Raw genomic sequence first — 19361 nt, forward strand, 5'->3', positions numbered from 1 at the left:
CTACAGCAGAGAAGGGCGAAGAGCAGACCTATGGGGTAGTCATGCATAAAGACCCTATGTGGTGGGCCATATGTGACCGCCTATTCAAAGCTCTCAAAGCAGCATGGAGAGCCTGTTCTTTTTAAATGCAAGTCAGAGCTGAAAGAAGTACTGTTTGTTATTTATTTGGCCCTCTCAGCAGCTTTTTTCACTTCAAGGAAATATCACTGTTGCCTCACCAAATACCATGCATTTGTGAACAACACTATACAAAGTTTCCATTACCAAGGGAAAATTAATATGATAACAAATTTCTCCTTCTTAGGGAATTGTTATAAAATAGCATATGAATTTTGGTAATTAAATGTTGACAGTATATTTTGACTTCTTGAACTGCTTGTTTAAGAGTAAAGCAAATATCTCTAATTTAAACAGCTATATATTCCTAACGTTCAATTGAAGAATCAAAACTTTGGACAATATTCCTAATATTAAGTGGTATAGCTGGAAATTGCTGTATTGTAGCCATTGTTTGGCTCACAGAAAGAAATTTAAACACATTTTATAGAAAACGGCTTCTTTTAAATTGTGGCATAGCAGAAAAATGCTTTGAAATCCTTGCTATTACTGTAATCTGTGCCTTTCTGGAAACATTTTTGTTGCGTGCGCACATGTGTTCAGCAGGGCTGCATGGCTCTCCCTCCTCCCTTTCCAAGGCCTCTCTGACCACTCAGCCCTCTGGGGACTGCATTTTGTGTGTTTAGGGGAAGTGAAGCTTTCGCCTTCTCACTCGTGCTGCACTGTAGAATCCAGAAGTCCTTGTTAGAAGGACGGTTGAGGTTCCCAAATTTTCCTACAGCGTTCCCTGTTCTCCCAAGCTAATAGGAGCTCACACCATGTCTGCATGATGACATTCACTTTGATGATCTTGTCCTAGACTACTCAGAAGTGCTTATGGCCTCATTCAGATGAGCAAAGTTCCTAAAGGCTAGACCCTTATTTCAGGAGCATGGATGAACGTCTTGTTTGTTATGGTTTTTATTCATAAAGCAATGATGCAGATACTTGGATTCTTTTAGTAACTAATTCAGAAAGCAAACAATGAAAAGAAACGTTTCTGTTCTACCTATACCTCCAATCTTTTTCCTAGAGGCAAGCATGTTTTTGTGTATGTACCTCTGAGAAGTATGTCATCTGGTGGCACATATAAACCATATACTCTAATATAGATGGAGTGACACCACGCGTGCTTTAAAATGTCTCCATTAGGACATATTTAACTGGTTAAACATATACCATGTGGTATTTTTTTATATGCATAACATTTGTCAGTTGTGGGCATATAGTTCATTAAGTTCTTCAACATGGTGCAGTTGCACAGCGAGCATCATTCTCCTGAGAGCATCCATCATCCCATGTTCTCTGTTTGTTACCCATCTTCTCTCCTACCTTCAGCCTCAAGGAGTCACTGATCTGCTTTCCTAAATAGTGTCACCTTTCATTAATATTTTTATGACTAACGTCATACTGTGCATAGTGTTCTATTTAGCAGAATGCCATTGAGAGTCACCTGGCAGGCACATATGTATGAAAACTTTCTCTTATTGCCCTTTAGTGCTCAATGCTATAGCCCTTTTAACAATCTACTCATACTGGGTGGTTGTTTGAGTTGTTCTCCTCCCTGGGCATTTATGAAAAGTATATTTATGAACTTTTCGATTCAATGGTTTGCTTATGCAGATGTTCTCATTTTGAGGAGTAGATAGCTAGAAGTGGTATTGCTGTCTTGTAATTAAAAGTCTATTTAAGCTGTTATTTAACCGTCTAAACCACTTGCAAAATGGCTAGCCTTTTTATTCTCTCAGCAATAACTGACAGTCCCAGTTTTGGCCCATTGTTTTTCACATTGGGTTTAATAAATCTTCGGTGCAGTCATTGTGTTAAAAGTGTTCTTACTGATATTTTTTGTGGTTTTTTTTTATTAATTTATTCTTGTTACGTTTCAATGGTTATCCCATCCCTTGTATCCTCCCATTCTTCCCTCCCTCCCATTTTCCCCTTATTCCCCTCCCCTATGACTGTCCCTGAGGGGGATTACCTCCCCCTGTATATGCTTATAGGGTATCAAGTCTCTTCTTGGTAACCTGCTGTCCTTCCTCTGAGTGCCACCAGGTCTCCCCCTCCAGGTGACATGGTCAAATGTGAGGCACCAGAGTACATGAGAAAATCATATCCCACTCTCCACTCAACTGTGGAGTATGTTCTGACCATTGGCTAGATCTGGGTAGGGGTTTAAAGTTTACCGCCTGTATTGTCCTTGGCTGGTGCCTTACTTTGAGCGGGACCTCTGGGCCCAAATCTGCCTATCATAATGTTCTACTTGTAGGTTTCTAGGACCCTCTGGATCCTTCTACTTTGCTATTCTCCCATGCTTCTCTCATCTAGAGTCCCAATAGGATGTCCTCCCCTCTGTCCCAGTTTCCTGGTAAATGAAGGCTTTGGTGGGACATGCCCCTTGGGCTAATATGCAGATATAAGTGAGTATGTACCCATTTGAGTCTTTCTGCTTCTGGGTTAACATAAATTTTTGTGGTTTTAACTTACGTTTCTCTGATTTTTTTCATGTGTTTCCATGAGTTTATTGGCATCCATAAACTTCTTTAGTAATGTATATCCTTAAGAATTTTCACAATTCTATGTTGAAATATTTATCTTTTTTCTTTCTTTCTTTCTTTTTCTGGTACTTAGTATTAAGCCCAAAATGTAATGCAGGTTACACAAGTCTTTGTCAAAGCTCTATCACAGCCCTATTTGTTATGTTAAGCTATGAGAGCTTATTGTGTATACAGCTCTGGGTCATTTTTAAGTAGATGATTTGAAAATGCTTCCTTCACGTGTGGTTTATCTGCCCACTTTCTGTTGGTGATTTTGAAGCAGAAGCACAGGAGATTTTAACTGGGTAAAGTTAGGTGGACCAAGCTTATCTTAACACGGGTCATTCTTTCTGTGTCACGTCTTTGCTTAAGCTAAAGTCACAAAGTTTTTCCTATGTCTTCTTTGAGAAATTCTAAAGTTTTAGTTCCTATATTTAAGTCTAAGCCTTAGACTTAAATTTAATTTTTTATGTAGTATTTAGAACTTAAATTAATTTTCTTTTTTCTTTACTTTTTTTTTTTTTTTTTTTTTTTTTTTTTTTGCACAAATATAGTCAATTATTCTAGCGATGTTTTCTGGGAAAACAACAAAACCTATTCTTTCTTATTAACTGGCCTTGGTTCTTGTGATGGGAATGAACTCAGAGAGATGCAAAGGTTTGTTTCCAAACCCTCCACTCAGTTCCCTTGGTCTGCGTGTACATTCTTCTGTTAAAACACCACTTTCTAGATTACAGTAGCTTTGTGTTAAATCTTAAAATCAGCATGAGTCGTCCAAACTGTTCGCCTTTACAAAATTGTTTTTGGCTATTCTGGGTCCTTTGCATTTGCATGTAAATAGAGATGTTAGAATTGGTCCTTTAAATATAAAGTTTTTATAAATTCTTAGAGTTTCATTTGTGCCCGCAACACATTTTTATCCTGTTGGTTCCTTAGTTTTCCCTAGCTTCTCGCCAAGGCTACCCCACCTCTCCTCTCCACCTCAACTTCATGTGCCCTTCTTTAAATAACCCACCAAATCCGTGCTACCCATGTATGCCAGAGGATAGTGCCATCCGCTTGCGCATGGCCAACCCAAGTGCCATCCCCTTAAAGAAAACTGTCCCTTTCTCTCAAGAAGCCATCAGCTGTCAACAGCTCCTCTGTTGGCAGAGAAGGCCCATGAGCCCATGAGCCCCTAACCCTTGCATGCTGGAATGTTGCCTAGCTTAATTTGGTGCAGATCTTGTATGCAGACACAGGGACCATGAGCTCATAAGTGCAATTGTCCCGTCCAGAAGACAACGGTTTTCTTTGGCTCCTCTCCAACCTCTGGTTCTTAAAATGTTTTCACCCCTTCTTTTGAAATGGTCTCTGAGCCTTGAGGAGAGGGAGTTCCATTTGTGACTCTATTAATTCCAAGGATGGGAGGAGAAAGACCACTGACCCAAATCACCATGGCCAAATTAATTAAAGCAAGCAATTAATTAAAGTGGGCCTTTTTTTATTTATGTACGTGGGCTGCTGCCTTCAGTGTTGGAGAGGTCAGCACTGGATGTGAGGAAGACAAGCGCAGGAGTTGGGTGTTTGCAAATGGGGAAAAGTAGGCAGGGTTTACAGAAGCAGAAGAGCAGAACGTAACAGGTGGCCAAAACAAGGAGTGACGCAGGCTACTAATCCCAGCGTTTGGGAGGTAGAGGCAGGCAAACCTGAGTTAGAGGCCAGTCTGGTCTAAAGAGTGAGTTCCAGGACAGCCAAGGCCACACAGAGAAACCCTGTCTCAAAACAAGCAAACAAAAAGGTTGGTAGTCATACGGGGCCATGTAACTGTTTGAAACAATGGTAGGATTGCAAGACAACCCATAAACAACTTTTTGAAGCAGGATTGCCATACTGTGCAGTACAGAACCATTCGGAGTTAAGGTTACGGGTCGGGAAAAGCCCAATCCTTGAAAAACAGATTTAATTATAAACAGGAATGAACCTAGTTTGTCTTTACTATAAGATGACCTTTTAAGCCTAAGGTGGTTCTTCAAATCCTCAGGTTGAACAAATCCTCCTGTTCAATAAAAGACCTGCTGAGGTTATGGCACTGCAGAACAACTTGCCAACTTACAACTAAACTTCTCAACCTCCAAATGTGATATATCTCCTCATTTACTTAAATTTCCTTCAGTTTCTCTCAGCAAAGATATGGTCTTCAGTGTACAGATCATGGAATTATTTTGATGAGGTTTTCGAGATTTTCATTATTTTATTTTATGTTGTGAGTGTTTTGCTCTCATGAATGTCTTTTATGTAGCATGCACCTGCCTGATGCCCGGGGAGTAAGAGGGAGGCATCAGATGCCCTAGAACTAGAGATGTGGGCAGTTGTGATCTGCCATGTGGGCGCTGGAAGTCAAGCCCAGGTCTTCAGATAGAGCAGTCAGTGCTCTTAACCACTGTTTTCTTAATGTCATTTTCAAATTATTTATGGCTAATATACGTAAATGTATCTGAGTTTTGTCATTTTATAATGCTTTCTATATAATTATATTTTCTGGCTTTTTTTTTTCCTTTTTCTACATCTGTGTGTCCCTAGTATCTTTTCCTAGACTTACACTTTTGTTTTCACTCCTGTGCCTGAGAAAACACCATGATCAACAGCAGCTTAGGGACGGGAAGGAAATGATTTGTTTCAGCTCACAGGTCTACATCACAGTCGAGGCAGGAACTTGAAGGCACACCTGCTTCCTATTCCACGCAGCATCACTGTTAACCAAGCAGATTTCTTCATAGCAGAAGGCTTGGGAAATGATACTAAGCCAGGCAAGCTTATACACAGGTAAAGTTACTATAAAGCTCAAGACCACCTGCCTAGGGATGATAGTACTTAGAGTTGGCTGGGCTCTCCCACATCAAATAACTAGTAATCAAAGTAGCCCACTCCCCCAGATTTGTCCAATGGCTAATAATGATCTAAGCAATTCCTCAGTTGAGGCTTTCCTGCCAGATGACTCTAGGCAACTTCACGTTGTTGGTTACAGCTGACTAGATACATTTTCAAGCATGGAGCTCATCAGAAGTCATGCCATGTCCTTTTTCATTGCTGTTACCAGTTTTAGAGGTAAAGCATTAGTCTCCCACCACTTGGTATGATATTAGCTACAGCGTTTTTAGAGGCCCCTTATCAAGTTGAGAGAAGTACCATCTATTCTTAGTTTGCTGTGGTTTCTAGAGATCAGTGGGTCTTCAGCACTCTTCTGCACCTACTGAAGTGGCTGTACTTCCAGTCCTTTATTCTGTTAATATGGTGACATGACTTAGATGCTGCCTAATTTTGTATTCCTGGCACTGAGCCACTTGACCATGGTATGTTCTTCTTTGTATGTTGCTGTTGCCCTCTTCTTGTGATGTCTTTGTTTTTGATATTAGGATAATAGTAGCATCATAAATGAATTGGAAAATGCTCCAAAATTCACCAATGAAGTCTCCTAAGCTGGACTTTTGTTGGCTTTATTTTTAGTAAGTAGACTTCTTCTTTTTCTTCTTTTTCTTCTTCTTCTTCTTCTTCTTCTTCTTCTTCTTTTCTCTCTCTCTCTCTCTCTCTCTCTCTCTCTCTCTCTCTCTCTCTCTCTCTCTCTCTCAGATCTATTCAAATTTTCTATCTCTTTACAAACTAACTAGTTTTGATAATTATATACCTTTTTGGCATTTTACCATTCATATAAGTAATTGGATTTATTAGTATAAATTTTGAAACAGGTGTTACAGAATGATTTTTAAGAAGTGTTTTTGAGTAGACTGATTCTGTTTTTCTGTGGTTTGTTTCAGTATCTTTTACTGCGCCTCTTACCATCTCATATTTCAACCCTGTGCTTGAATTACTTCCCCTTACATCTTCCTGAGGTATGTCCTCAGACGAGTGACTCTATTTTTCTCTTTATTATAAAGATATTTCAGTTATAAATTTACTCAGAGCATTTCTTTAGCTGAGCTCCATAAATTTTGAAATACCATGTTTTCCCTTTCCACTCTATGCAAGATGTTTTATTTTTCCTTGAAACTTTCATCAGAATTGCTCTTTTTCAAACCTTTTGAATTGTCTGGATGCTTTTGGTATTGATTTCTCATAAGTTTCTTTTGGATAAGATTTTGTATGGTTTCACACCTTTAAATGCACTGGGATTTATACAATGGCCTAGATTCTCCATTTTGAAACTCAATTTACTTTGAAATGTTATCTGTTATCTGGGAAGTATTTCTTCTTATGTTTCATCATTTAACCAGACACCCACTAATGGCTACCATTGCTTTACGTTTTCTCTGCACCTCTCCCATCAGTCTCTGCATAGTAGTGTACACTGATAATACACGTAATACATATTCATTCCTTTTCTTCAATGCCACTGTTAGAGTTCTGCTTCTCTTTATTATTTTACTTACTAAAATGTCTTTGCAGTTGCTTATTTACTTGTTTACTGGCGGGTATGCACCTACCATGCACACTTGTGGATGTCAGGGAAACTTTTGGGGTTCATTTCTTTAGGAGCAACTGACTTTACTTACAAATTCATCTATCCAACTCTTATTTTTTCTTTCTTCTTTCTTTTTATGGAAGGCATCAGGGATAAAGTAACAAACTAATAATATGCCTTTCTTTATGATGTTAACAGTCTGTCAGAAGAAAAGTATACAATAAATGATTGTGCCCTTTCATGATTCGTGTTAATTTAAAATGTTAATTTTCTCCACAAATCTATCTTCCTATTTCTGTATCTTCTCCAATCTATTCCCTGAGCTTTAGAAATATGCATTCAAGCCACACACAAATAAAGTATTTTAATTTCTATTATTTGAAGGGTTTTGGTGTTCTTTCATTTTGGTTTTGCACTCCCCTGCCAACTTGGGGTTTTTGTTTGTAGCCCAGGCTGGCCCTAAACATTCTTTATTCTTTCCTAAGCCCCTGAGTGCTAGGATTATAGGTCTGTGCCACCATGCTAAACACCTTCTATTTTCTTGTTTATATAGTTCTGATTTGTCTTTACAGTCAGTAAAATAGATTGTTACTTCTTTAAAAACACTAACAGTTTAGAATATAGAAGACAACTGTTTATTGATAGTTTAATGGAAAGTCACATTCTACACTATTAAATACATGACTGCCTGAGTTCAACTGTCTGTTCATTCCTTGAATAAACTACATTAAATCTATAATGTGTTTATAATACTCCTAAGGTCTATTTGTTGCCTGTCAGTACTACCATATGACAGTTATCTAAAATGTTCTTTTATTGGCATTCACTATCATACCTAGGCCATATCTAAAAGCACTAGCCTGTCCTTTCTGTGAAGCAGCTGAGCCAGCACTAAAGGCCTTTGAATCTTTGAAGATGTACATCTTTGAGGTCATCCAGTTCTTTGTTTTTGATACGCTTTGATTTGGTTTTGTTTGATGGAAGAAGTGGTCCCCTTTTATAACCGACTCCCACTATAATTCATCTTCTTAAGTTTCTGCATTTCATGAGCTCTGTTTTTAAAATGATTGTTATCCTATGAAAGTTCCCATTCTATTCATATACTTTGATAAAAATCAGCTCTCTATTTTTGCGAATCTCTATTTTATCTGAGTACTTCTGACATTCTCGTCTCTTATTAGTACTAGTTTTTAATTGGGTTTGCTAATCACTTTTCTATTTCAATGATTCAAGAAGCTTACCAATTTCTTTCTAAATAATTCATTTTCTGGTGTTCAACCTGACATGAAACAAGGATTCATCACACTCTTTGCCCATACAGGCTGCGGTTTGGTGTCTGGAGTAAAGCAAACCCAAGGCGATGGCTGCCGTCAGCCCTCACCTGCATTTCTCTATTACACACATTAAAGAGCAGCTGAGCCCGTTCAATCTGTGAATGTCTCACAAATTGAAGTTAATTGAATTTGCAAAGTTTTCTTTCTGTTCCTGGGAAGTGTCCCGAGGGGCTCTCACAAGGCAAGTGTGCTTCTTACATTGGCAATACAGTAATGAGCAGTTATGGATGAAGTATGTTTCTCCCTCTTACAAAGATAATTCAGTGTTTGAGAGGTATCATACACTGAACAGAGCTCTGAAGAAAGGGTGTGAAATCACATGTGTAGAAAGTTATATACGTATAGGATATTCTTTCTTCCAATGTTTGAAAGAAGAGGAGGAGCCTATGAGACTCCTAGTTGAAGAGGTATTGGCAGTTGGTATCTATACGCCTTTCCAAAGGGTTTTATGGTGAGCTCTCTCACAACATCCTCCCTCCTCCAGCCTGACCATCATGCTGCCACACCCCATCCTCGCTCCTCCAGCCTGTCCTCTCATCTCCCACCTCACTTCCAGCTTTTGGCTTCATTATTCCTAATTTCCCCTTCATAGCACCTGTGTTCTATCTCTCCTACCTTGAACCCTCCCCTTCCTACCATGACCTTTTACGGGTTCCCTCGCTCCTATGTATGTTTGACTCTGACTCAAACATACATAGTTGAAGATTCAAAGCCAATATCCACATATGAGAAAAAAAACATACAATGTTTCTCTTTCTAGGTCTGGGTTTACCTCAGACAGTATGATCATTTCCAGTTCCATTCGCTTATCTGAAAATCTTATTTTTTCTAAACAGTAATATTCCATTGCATAAAGGGACCGCATTTCCATTACCCACTCATCAGTTAGTAGACATCTAGGCCTTTCCACGGCTGTCTACTGTGAATAGAGCAGCAGTCAACAAGAATGAGCAAGTGTCTCTGTAGAAGGGTATAGACTCCGTCAGGGACATGGCAAGTGGTGGTACATCTCGGCCATATGTTTAGCTTTTTGTATATACTGGTTTCCATGGGGACTGAATCAGTTTACAATCATTTTGTTGAAATTAGCCATTCTGAAATTTTTATTTAATTAAAAAAAAATTCCCTGCTCTACTCTCCCCTCCCAAGAGTTAAATAGTAGAGTTAATATATCAGTTCCTCCTATTTAAAAGTGTATTTGTTGGCCACTTCTCTGTATAAGTGGGGGGAAATGGGCATTAGAAGTGTTTATAGATAGCATTTCCAACATATAAATAATAAGCTACAACTATAATTACTGATTTAGCCCTAACACATTACTCCATTCAGTAGCTCAAGGCCACATTAAATGAAAAAACTGCAACTGAAGATTTATATTCATCAAGGTCATCAAGATAAGTATGATTGCTCTAGGGGAGGTGAATAGGAAGACCAAGGCAGAAACGACTGCCTTTTGAAGCAACATAATTTGCAACAGGTAATTTCCCTAAGGAGCGATGCATTTGCCTTATTGGCCATGTACCCTCAGGGCTTTGCTGTGTATTTTTGAAAATTACCCTATTGCATCAGGAAGGAAAGAACAGTCACAAAACAAAGTCAGGAAGATGCATGTGTAAGGCCGACAGTGCAGCTGAGTGAACAAAACTGGACGGAACTGCGTTACTATTGATTTCCTTTGCCTGGACTTTTACAGCAACCTTAGCAGAACTAGGTTCTCTTTCTTTATCTACGAAGGCTTTGCCTAATTTGTCTTTTTTCTTCCTCTTTGTTCATTTCACACTTACGCCAGGTTTTGTTCTAAATATGAGGACAGCGAAAAATATAAGTTCTTAATGTGGAGTTTACCTCTAGCGTGTTAAAAACATAAGAATCCTGTGAGTTAACCCACCGGCTATGCTATGTATGTGGCTACGCACCCTTTCCATGTGATATCCTGAAATGACAATATACAGGCCAGTTTCGTCTCATGATGAACTGCTCAGTTAACTGGACTCAGAATCCCAAAGTTCCAGTATAATTCTGATTAATGCAGAATAGAAGACATTATATCCAGAGGAAAACATAATCCGGAATATAAATACTGATTCACATTGGAAACTTTGAGCATGCTACTTAAATGCTCTCAACACCAGCCCCCCAAATTGAAGGTAGATAATATGACATCTAAAACCAGGAGGCTTATAACAACCTCATGATTTGATGATACTACTCAAAAATTTGGAACACAAGAACAAACCAAATTCAAACCCAGTCAACAGCAAGAAATCACAGAATCACAGTAGAAATTAATGAAATCGAAACAAAGAAAATAATACAAATTGTCAATGAATTGAGATTTCTGAATTACAAGCTTGTTTAGTTTTAATTATGTAATTATTTCCCGTCGGTCTGAGAAAAATAAGTTGCCAAGATTAGCTCGTTGTCTGTGTCTTAGCTATAAGCCTGTGTCCTGACCTCCTCTACTGCTCAGTACTAGTTTCCTTGAACTACGAGTCCAGTTCACAAACCTGATGGGATGGTAACAGCAGGGTTGGGAATTTAAAAGGGAAAAGTTGGACAGAACAAAAGAAGTAAACAATAAAGATTTTACTCGGTTCTGAAACTACAGGTCAGTGATCAAATTCACTCACATAAAATATGTTTAATCACTTTACGTAAAGTGGGTTTTTGTTTGTTTGCTTTTTGTTTTTATTTTTGTGTTTTTGTTTGTTTGTTTGTTTGTTTTTTTGAGGCAGGGTCTCATTATGTAGCACTGGCTGGCTTGAAACTCACCAGGGTCTGCCGTCTGAGTGCTTGGATCACAGGTGTGTGTCACTATGCCAGGATTGGTGTAAGTTATTTTTCAGAGAGAGAGAGAGAGAGAGGGAGAGAGACAGACAGGCAGGCAGACAGACAGACAGACACAGAGACAGAGAGAAGAGAGAGAACCTTTTAATGAAGTCTTTAAGAAAGTACCATAAAGTCAAAGATAAAAATAACTAATGTATAATAAGTTTTCCAAGTAAACATCAAATTTTCCTGATTCTGTAAGTCTTAGGTTGTATAAATCACACCATAGATTACATACGTCTCTGCCAGGATAGTGTAGTATGTTATAGCTTGAGAAGGCTGCTGGTCATGTCAAAACTGTATGCCTCCTAGAGAGTTCATTGGCTATTTGAGAGAGCAGGAATTCAAGTGGACTGTGTGTGCAATTGGACTTATAGTCAAGAGTGTTCCAGATAAGATGCTTCTGAACTACGCTATGAATACTTTGAATCACAGTGCTTACATGTAAGAGGTTGGCTGTTAACTAAATAAATGAAATCACCTGCTGCATTATCTAGCTATAAAACACTAGTAAGTCATACTCATTTTTGCATATTGCTGAATAGGAAACCATGGGCTTTTAGTGAATATAAATCCTAGCAAAAATGCAAATGAAAATAATTGCAGTTATTATGCCACATTAGTAAAAGTTATACTAATTGCCCTAAAATTTAAAGAAAAATATGTTATATTTTCTCTCATTCTATTAACATTATTTCACAATGTTGATGCATTTATAGAGATTTTTGTAGTGCATTAGACAAATCAATTTTACATTCCCAGTAGAATGCCTTCCAAATTATAATGCATTTTAGTTTTAAAAAAAAAACAGTTCTATGTGACAAAGTGTCTTCTAAGTCTAGATTTGGAAAAGTTGTTCCAAAGTAACATTTACACTTAAAATTTCAAATAAAATTCACTGAGGGAAGTAAAAATGAATTGGTTGCAGTTAGATGGCAATAAATTTTGGAAGAATATTGCATTTTAGCTATACAGATTTTTGTATGTTTAAAAAAAAAAAACATCCAAAATACATACACCAGCAAGTAAAAGTGATTGGAATGCCTATGAAATCCCAGTTGCTATTCGGCATGCAAATCCACATACCTGCACAAGGAAGAACTGAGTACAATATTCATTCTCGAGTAGATTCTTGACCATGAGTATGTTAAGTAAATCAACATTTACAACAGAAACCTAGCATGTCACCAGCCCAAGTACTGTTCCTCTCATCCTCCTAGTACTTTAGAGACCAGCCCGTGCTCTCTGCTTCCAATGTCTTCAAAACCAGAGCCTGCAGGTCCTCTCCACACAGACACTAACTTCAGCTTGACCCCACCACACGGTATCCAACTCCATCAGCATCCTGTTCACCACAGGCACTCATAATAGCTTTTGGCTCTGGACGTCTTGTCTACACGTTCGTTGCCCTAACTTCTCCCATTCTATGAGAACCTCTGCTTGATTCTGCCTTGCCATCAAAACGACGCTTCTCTATCTTTGTTCGTTCTCAACCTCCCTGATAGGTCATCTATGCGTGTGCCTGGTCTGGCTCCCACCTTAGCCCATGAACCACTTAAGATGGTTGTTCTCGAAGACACGGGTTTCCCTTGACGTCTGACCTTGCTTACCTGCTTTGCCCCTCCCTCCCCACCTATCACTGCTTCACTTCTGTGCTCATCTCATTGCTGAGCCACTCTTGTCTGATCTTAACAGCAGCTTGCTATTCTTCAAATTACCCCCACGTCTTTCAGATTGCTCCCCCCTCGACCCCCTGTGCGCTGTTCCGTGCTGCTCTGCAGACTCCAGCAGTGAACCCCTTTCTCTGTCAACTCCTCAAGACTACACAGCCACAACCTTTGTTAGTTGTGCCGCCATGACTAGGGCCATGGTGAATTCTTATCTGTTTCTTATGATCTGATTTCCTCTACCTATCAACCTCTGTGCTCCTACATATCCGCTACAGGACAAAGAGAAAACTCTGTCTTTTCATTGTCTGGTCCACACCAGTCTTTCATTACCACTTACCACCGTTCCATCTGCTTCCTGTGAATGCTTCCTGTTCATCCGGATGATGTTTCAGAAACCATAGCAGTGCTATGCTAAAACAGCGAGTGGAATGCCTTAGGAAGTCCTGCCTCCATGGAACTCAAGACATCACCACACAAACTGTTGCCTGACACCTCTGTGTCACTGCAGATTGCTTCTCCTTACTTGAAATATCGTTTCCCTTCTGTGTCTTATGGGAAGTCCCTGTGTCCACTTGTGAACTTAGGTCAAGTGTTGCTGCTTCTTCCCAGATGCTCTTCCAGCATCGCACACATCTCTCTGGGAGTGCTAGAAATACTTTACACAAGTCTTCAGTTAAATTTCACTAAGTGATATCATTGGAGAAGCCATCATCACCCTTCAGAATTTGTCATTGCCTAAGCACCTCACCGCGAGGTAAGCTGTCTCTGGTACTTAGGTGTTTGCACAGTCACTGGTAGGGTGGAAAGGATAATGCATGGCTCCAAACAGCCTTGCTGACCTACACTGTAAGACATGAGTTTAGTGTTCTTTGGTTATGAACCTGTGCTGTTGGCCTAATTATAATAGGTTCCAAAATTGAATACAAGTCCACCAGTATATTCTTCACTCTTAACATTTCCCCCTAAACTGTCACCCTTTTAGCAAAATATATCAACAGTATTATATTAATCTACATTTGTGCCTCTTAGTATTTCATGAACATTACTGCTGCCAGAAAGGCCTATTAAATTCACTTGTTTCCTTGAAATTTTTGTTCAAAGTTTCACACCTTCTAGCAACAGACCTTTAAAACCTGAATTATTTTCCCATCCTTTTCTTCTTCTTCTTCTTCTTCTTTTTCTTCTTCTTCTTCTTCTTCTTTTTCTATAAAGAGGGCAACACTTTAATTCACTCAAGAGAAAACAGATCTCTGTAGGTTCTTCTTCTTGCCAGCGATGCTACTGTTTCTCTGTTTCACTGGAGGGAAGTTAATGGCTGTACCCAAGGCTTTGGGAGAGCTACACCCAGGAGAGTCAACAGTTCCCCAAACAAATTGGGTGGAAACCCAAACTGATGTCACTCCCACAGGGCATTTTCTGGACAGAGAACAACCTTCGGGAGGTATGAACATGCAGAAAGCTTGGCTGCTGCATGACAAGGATGAGCAGTATCCATCTTTAGGACATGAACGAGGCCAGAAACAACTGTAATCTCAGGACCTGGGGAGGGAGGACTGTCATAAGTTCAAGGCCAGCCTGGGCCCATCCTTTTATTCTATGTAGATTTATTTTCTTACCAAATACCTTCCAATAATGTCCCCCAGGGGGGATACATTTGTAACTACAGGTATCATCTTAGAATTGTAGGGAAAAGAGTTGAGGATGTTATATTTTAAATAATATTCATATGCAAAAAAGCATGAGATGAGAACACAGCCCCATGATAGACCACTTATCTAGCATACAGAAGGCCCCACATTTGATCCTTGGTATTGAAAACAAGAAAAAGGCCTATCTATTCTTTCACTTCTAGACTCTAGTTAATCAACCTACCCCAGTTACTACACTTTTCAGCCTAAAGACTATGAGGAATTGCTTGGTGCCCAACAAGGGAGGAGAATTAAATAAGGGAAGAGAGAGCTTCTGGAGCGTTATAGAACAAAGGCTGAGGAGCTCGGTCTTAAGTCAGCATACATTTTTTTTTTTTTCAGTTTGGAAGTTGCTAACCTGCACTTCCTGTTTACTCAGGTAATTAATTTTATTCCTTCTCAAGTCTCTGATGGCATTAATTTCACAATTAAGCTTAGTTGTTTAGAGGTTAAGATGTTTTTAGGCTTAGATAGATGTTTTAAGTTGATAGAGATGAGATATGATAGATATTGATTTACATTCAGAATTTTAGACTCACCAAGATAGGAAAATGTTTTCTTCAAGGTTGCCAAATACAAACAGCCAAAACACCATGCATGTAACATTAATATAATTCCTGATTATTTCATGGGTTTTCTGCCTTTATATAGTTTATTTTATATATGTATAATAATATAAATATATATGTAAAAAAATAAAAAATATTAATTAAAAGAATAAGTCAGCACACATCAAGGATTATTCAGATTGCCAATTGCATAGTGGAAAAAGTTACCCCATCTCTTCAATACGCCATGGATTCAAATACACCGTGGCATTATCTTAGAAAACAAAACAGGGCCCACAGTCACAGTCACAGGGGAGGGGAATAGGGTGAAAGCAGGAGGGAGGGAGGAGTGGGAGGATACAAGGGATGGGATAACAATTGAGATGTAATATGAATGAATTAATAAATAATAAAAATGAAAAAAAAAGAAAAGAAAACAGGAAGAATCTATTAGTTAAGTTTCTTTTCAAGCCTACAGGACTTAATTTCTATACTTTACATTTATTATGCAGATATTTTTCTTTCATCAGTTAATGTCATGATGTGATTCTTATAGTATCAAGTACCCAGGGACCAGAAATGCTAAAACATTCTGTCTGAGGAGATAGATTCACATCCCGAAAGATCCTGTCCAAAAACTCCAGATAGTAGCATCTGCAGTAAAGAGTGTTCCTGTTGCCTCATGTCTGCTCTTCTGCTTCTGGCAAAGCTGGCTGAACCTTCTCAGTAAAGCCAGTTGCAACACTGTGCCTTTCACGGTACAGTCTACCATGTCTATTATCTGGGAAGCCAGTCATTTTGCATCCTACTTCAGATACGCAGAGTCTTCTCCAGACACCAAGTACTTCCCGTGTGGTTCACATTTAAAATAAATGAGCATTCCGACATACAGTTTGTTCTGTTGGTGGCTGAGTGCGACTCAGTGATGGCATCTTACCAGTGAACAGGGAAGGGTTTTGCGTTTCTCTATCAATAGCTCCCCTTAGCCTTGTAAGATACAAATGTCTCTGACTGCAGAAGTTGATGAGAATCTATTAAGGACCCTGTTGAGGTTTGTGTCCTGGAAAACTGCCTAGCTGAGAAGGCCAAGGATCAAGTAGTCTTCTCAGACAGCTGGGGAGATGAGAGAAAAGCCCCACCCTCCATGCCTTCTCAGAACCCAAGGATGCCCAGAGTCTGAGCTGGCATCACGGAAGAGAACAGCGTGCTCCTGGTTGCTGCTTTTTTTTTTTTTTTTTGAAAAATGAATTGTACAAGCTGCCCCTGTTACTCTACATGAGCACATTTTTATAATCTGTCTTAAGAACCTAAAATGTAACTCCTCAGAAGCTTGAGGAATTATAAAATAATATCAGACTGACTGACAGAAAAATACAAACTTTGGTTTATATACATAACTTGAAAATTGCTTATAAAAGCAATTATATATTTGCTAAATGCTAAAAATAATTTTTTTCTTTGGAGGGAGTTATAGTACAATGGCATCACTTCCGCCTTCCCTTTTTTTTTTTCCTCCAATCCCTCTCACATATTCCTCCTTGCTCTCTAAATTCTCGGTCTGTACAATGTTACTTGTACGTGCGTCTTCAGGGCTGACTGCTGGTGGTTCGGCCATTAAAGGCTGGGCTTACCAGCAAACATCAAGAAATATTCTGTAAGTGTGTGTCTCCCCTCTTGTAAAATGCTTAAGCCATTTGATTTCTGACGGAAAGCTATGTCTCTAAGGGAAGTGGCCAGAAATAGCGCTTGTCATCTCTGCCCTTTGAAAGTGGTCTGTGGCATAAAAAGAGCTGTTCTGCACACGTCGTTAGACCTGAAACTGCTACTGATGTATCATAAGGATAGGGTTGGATTCTACTTCCCAAACATCTGGAGCTGCCCAAGAATGATGCGGACCGTGCTCTCCAGCTCAGGGAGGACCCATCTGCTGTGGTTCATCCAACTGGAGAGATGAGCAGAGTTTGTGCTAATTAGTTCCACTGTCTTCTCCCTGAGCCATACCTGAAGATGCTTTTTAACTTGAAAATTTAATAAGGACTCCACCCCCCCCCCAGAAAAAGAAAGACCCAACAAAGAATGTGTCTATTTAAATATAGGCCATATATTAACCGTTAATCTAGGCACATTAAATACAAGCATGTTCAAATTATGGCTTTTCAACACCTTCTCACTAGCTTTGAGGTGATCGCTTGGCCAAGAATGGTTGGGTGTCCTTGAAATCCATGTCTGTCCCCTCACTAAGTTTCTATCTGAACTCTATGTTAGTGCATGAGGGAGAGAAGCTAAGGAAGTGGCTCAGTGGGCAATGTGCCTCACGTGCAAAGATTAAGACTGGAGTTCAGATCCCCAGCTTCCAGATCGCCAGCACCCACATAAGAAGCCTAGGGTGTTGACGCATACTTGCGTTCCCATTACTAAGTAAGTGGAGACAGAAGGAAAGCTAGTGTAGACCCAGGTTCAATGAGAACTTGTCTCAAAATTTTTAAGTGGAAAGCAACTGATGGGAGACACATGACATTGAATTCTGACTGCTTTGTGTACCCCCAGACATATGCAACACACAAACAGGTACACACACAAGAAATAAAATGTTTACAGTGCTTTGTTGGCCTACCTTCCTTCCCTAGGTGACAGGAGAGCCAAGCCTGACAAATGGGAGGTGAGAGGGAAGGGGGGATCAACTGGGCTTTCCACACACCAAGAAGGGGAAATATTTTCACTTCCTTCATGCCTTTATTGAGGAGACGGAGCTGTTGCAGACGAAATAACCAAGAAACTTTGAAAGAGGAAATAAACGTAGGAACCCTGTCATAAAAATGAAAACAGTTTAGGAAAAGAGTCGCCTAAAGTTGAGAATAAGTGTGCCATTACCATCTGTCATCCCTGCACTCAGAAGGAGGAAGTGACTGAGAGACCAAGGATAGCTCTGGCTACAAAGTGGGTCCCTGTATCAAAAAGGAAAATAGTTACTGTTAAACATGGCAAGAGTTTCAGGTCAAAGGCCTAGAAAGGGGTGGACTTCTCAGGTTGAATGGCCTCTAAAGCCCCAAAGCCCTGAGGCCGTAGGGGTGAGAAGTCTTTGGGCTAGTTTAAATTCTCTAAAGTGCAGAACCCCATTGGAAGGTCGCATTAAGAAGTGATAAAAGATGATGCGGGGTCACTGTCCATCATGCCATCTGTCCATCATGATCCATCAGGAGAGTCCAGACATACCCTGACCAAGAGTGTACACACGACGAGCTGTGAAGAAAAAAAAGAGTCTGACAGCAATGTGGAGTCAGACCCCGACAAAGGAGAACACATCTTTAAGAAGTCTATTTTTATTTTTAAATGAATATGCAGAGAGTTATACTTTTATAGCCCTTTTTTATACCAACTGTACAAGAAAAGAATAGAAGCACCAGAATTGTCTACAGGGGTGGAAGCCTCAAATACATGTGCCCAGAATGTCCTTAAAAGCCTAAGTCTCTCTTTAGTGATGCTGTCCATCAAAACACCTATAATCAAGCTGAATTTTGACCTTCAAGATCCGCACATCTAATCAACTCCCTCCAGGTCCTGTAATCACCAGGTTTTGCAGCCCACTTACAGACGCCTCAGTTCTCTGCTCCCACAGCCTTTGAATAAATCTCCAGAGAAACTCCCATTCTGGTAACAGTACTGTCCTGACCGTATGCTCAGCAAGTAGCTTGTTCCTTGGGACTGTGTTTATAAGTCTCTTAAAGGGATAAACCCACATAGGCACACCCACAAACCTATGTTGTTCATTCTCTTTAGTTTTGAGCTACAATCATAAATTCTGTGCAATCTAACTACACTTGGAGATGAGTGAATAAGGGGACTCTTGGACCCAAAGAACATTAGTCTAAGATCACATGGTAGGAGCTGGGGGTGTAACTTGTTGGGTAGCACTTGCCCGGTGTGCATGAAGCCACCTAGATTCAAAACTCTGCATTAACTGGAAGGCGTTGTGCGAGCCTGTGTGGCACTAGCACTAGGGAGGTGGAGTCAGGAAGATTACAAATTCAAGACCATCCTCTCCTTTGCAGTGAGTCTCCAGGCCAACCTGGGCCATAGTAGACTGTCTCCAGTGCAGCTATAAATAATTGTTTAAAAAGACTGTAGGCTATTGCAAGCAGGGGATCTTGAGAGCTGCTCAGCTGGGCTGTTGAGACCTGGAGATGAAGGTCAAGTGCATGTCAGGTGTGTGGCACAGCCCCC

The 19361-nt window shown here is 39.8% G+C and overlaps 1 protein-coding gene across 12 annotated transcripts in view; it reads left to right on the forward strand.

The window, feature by feature from the left end:
• MAGI2 (membrane associated guanylate kinase, WW and PDZ domain containing 2) overlaps window positions 1-19361 on the forward strand; it is a 1410398-nt gene that overhangs the window by 1183799 nt on the left and 207238 nt on the right. The window lies entirely within an intron of this gene.

This window comes from Acomys minous, assembly GCF_964271855.1.
Source record: "Acomys minous genome assembly, chromosome: 6".
NCBI classification, from domain to species: domain Eukaryota; kingdom Metazoa; phylum Chordata; class Mammalia; order Rodentia; family Muridae; genus Acomys; species Acomys minous.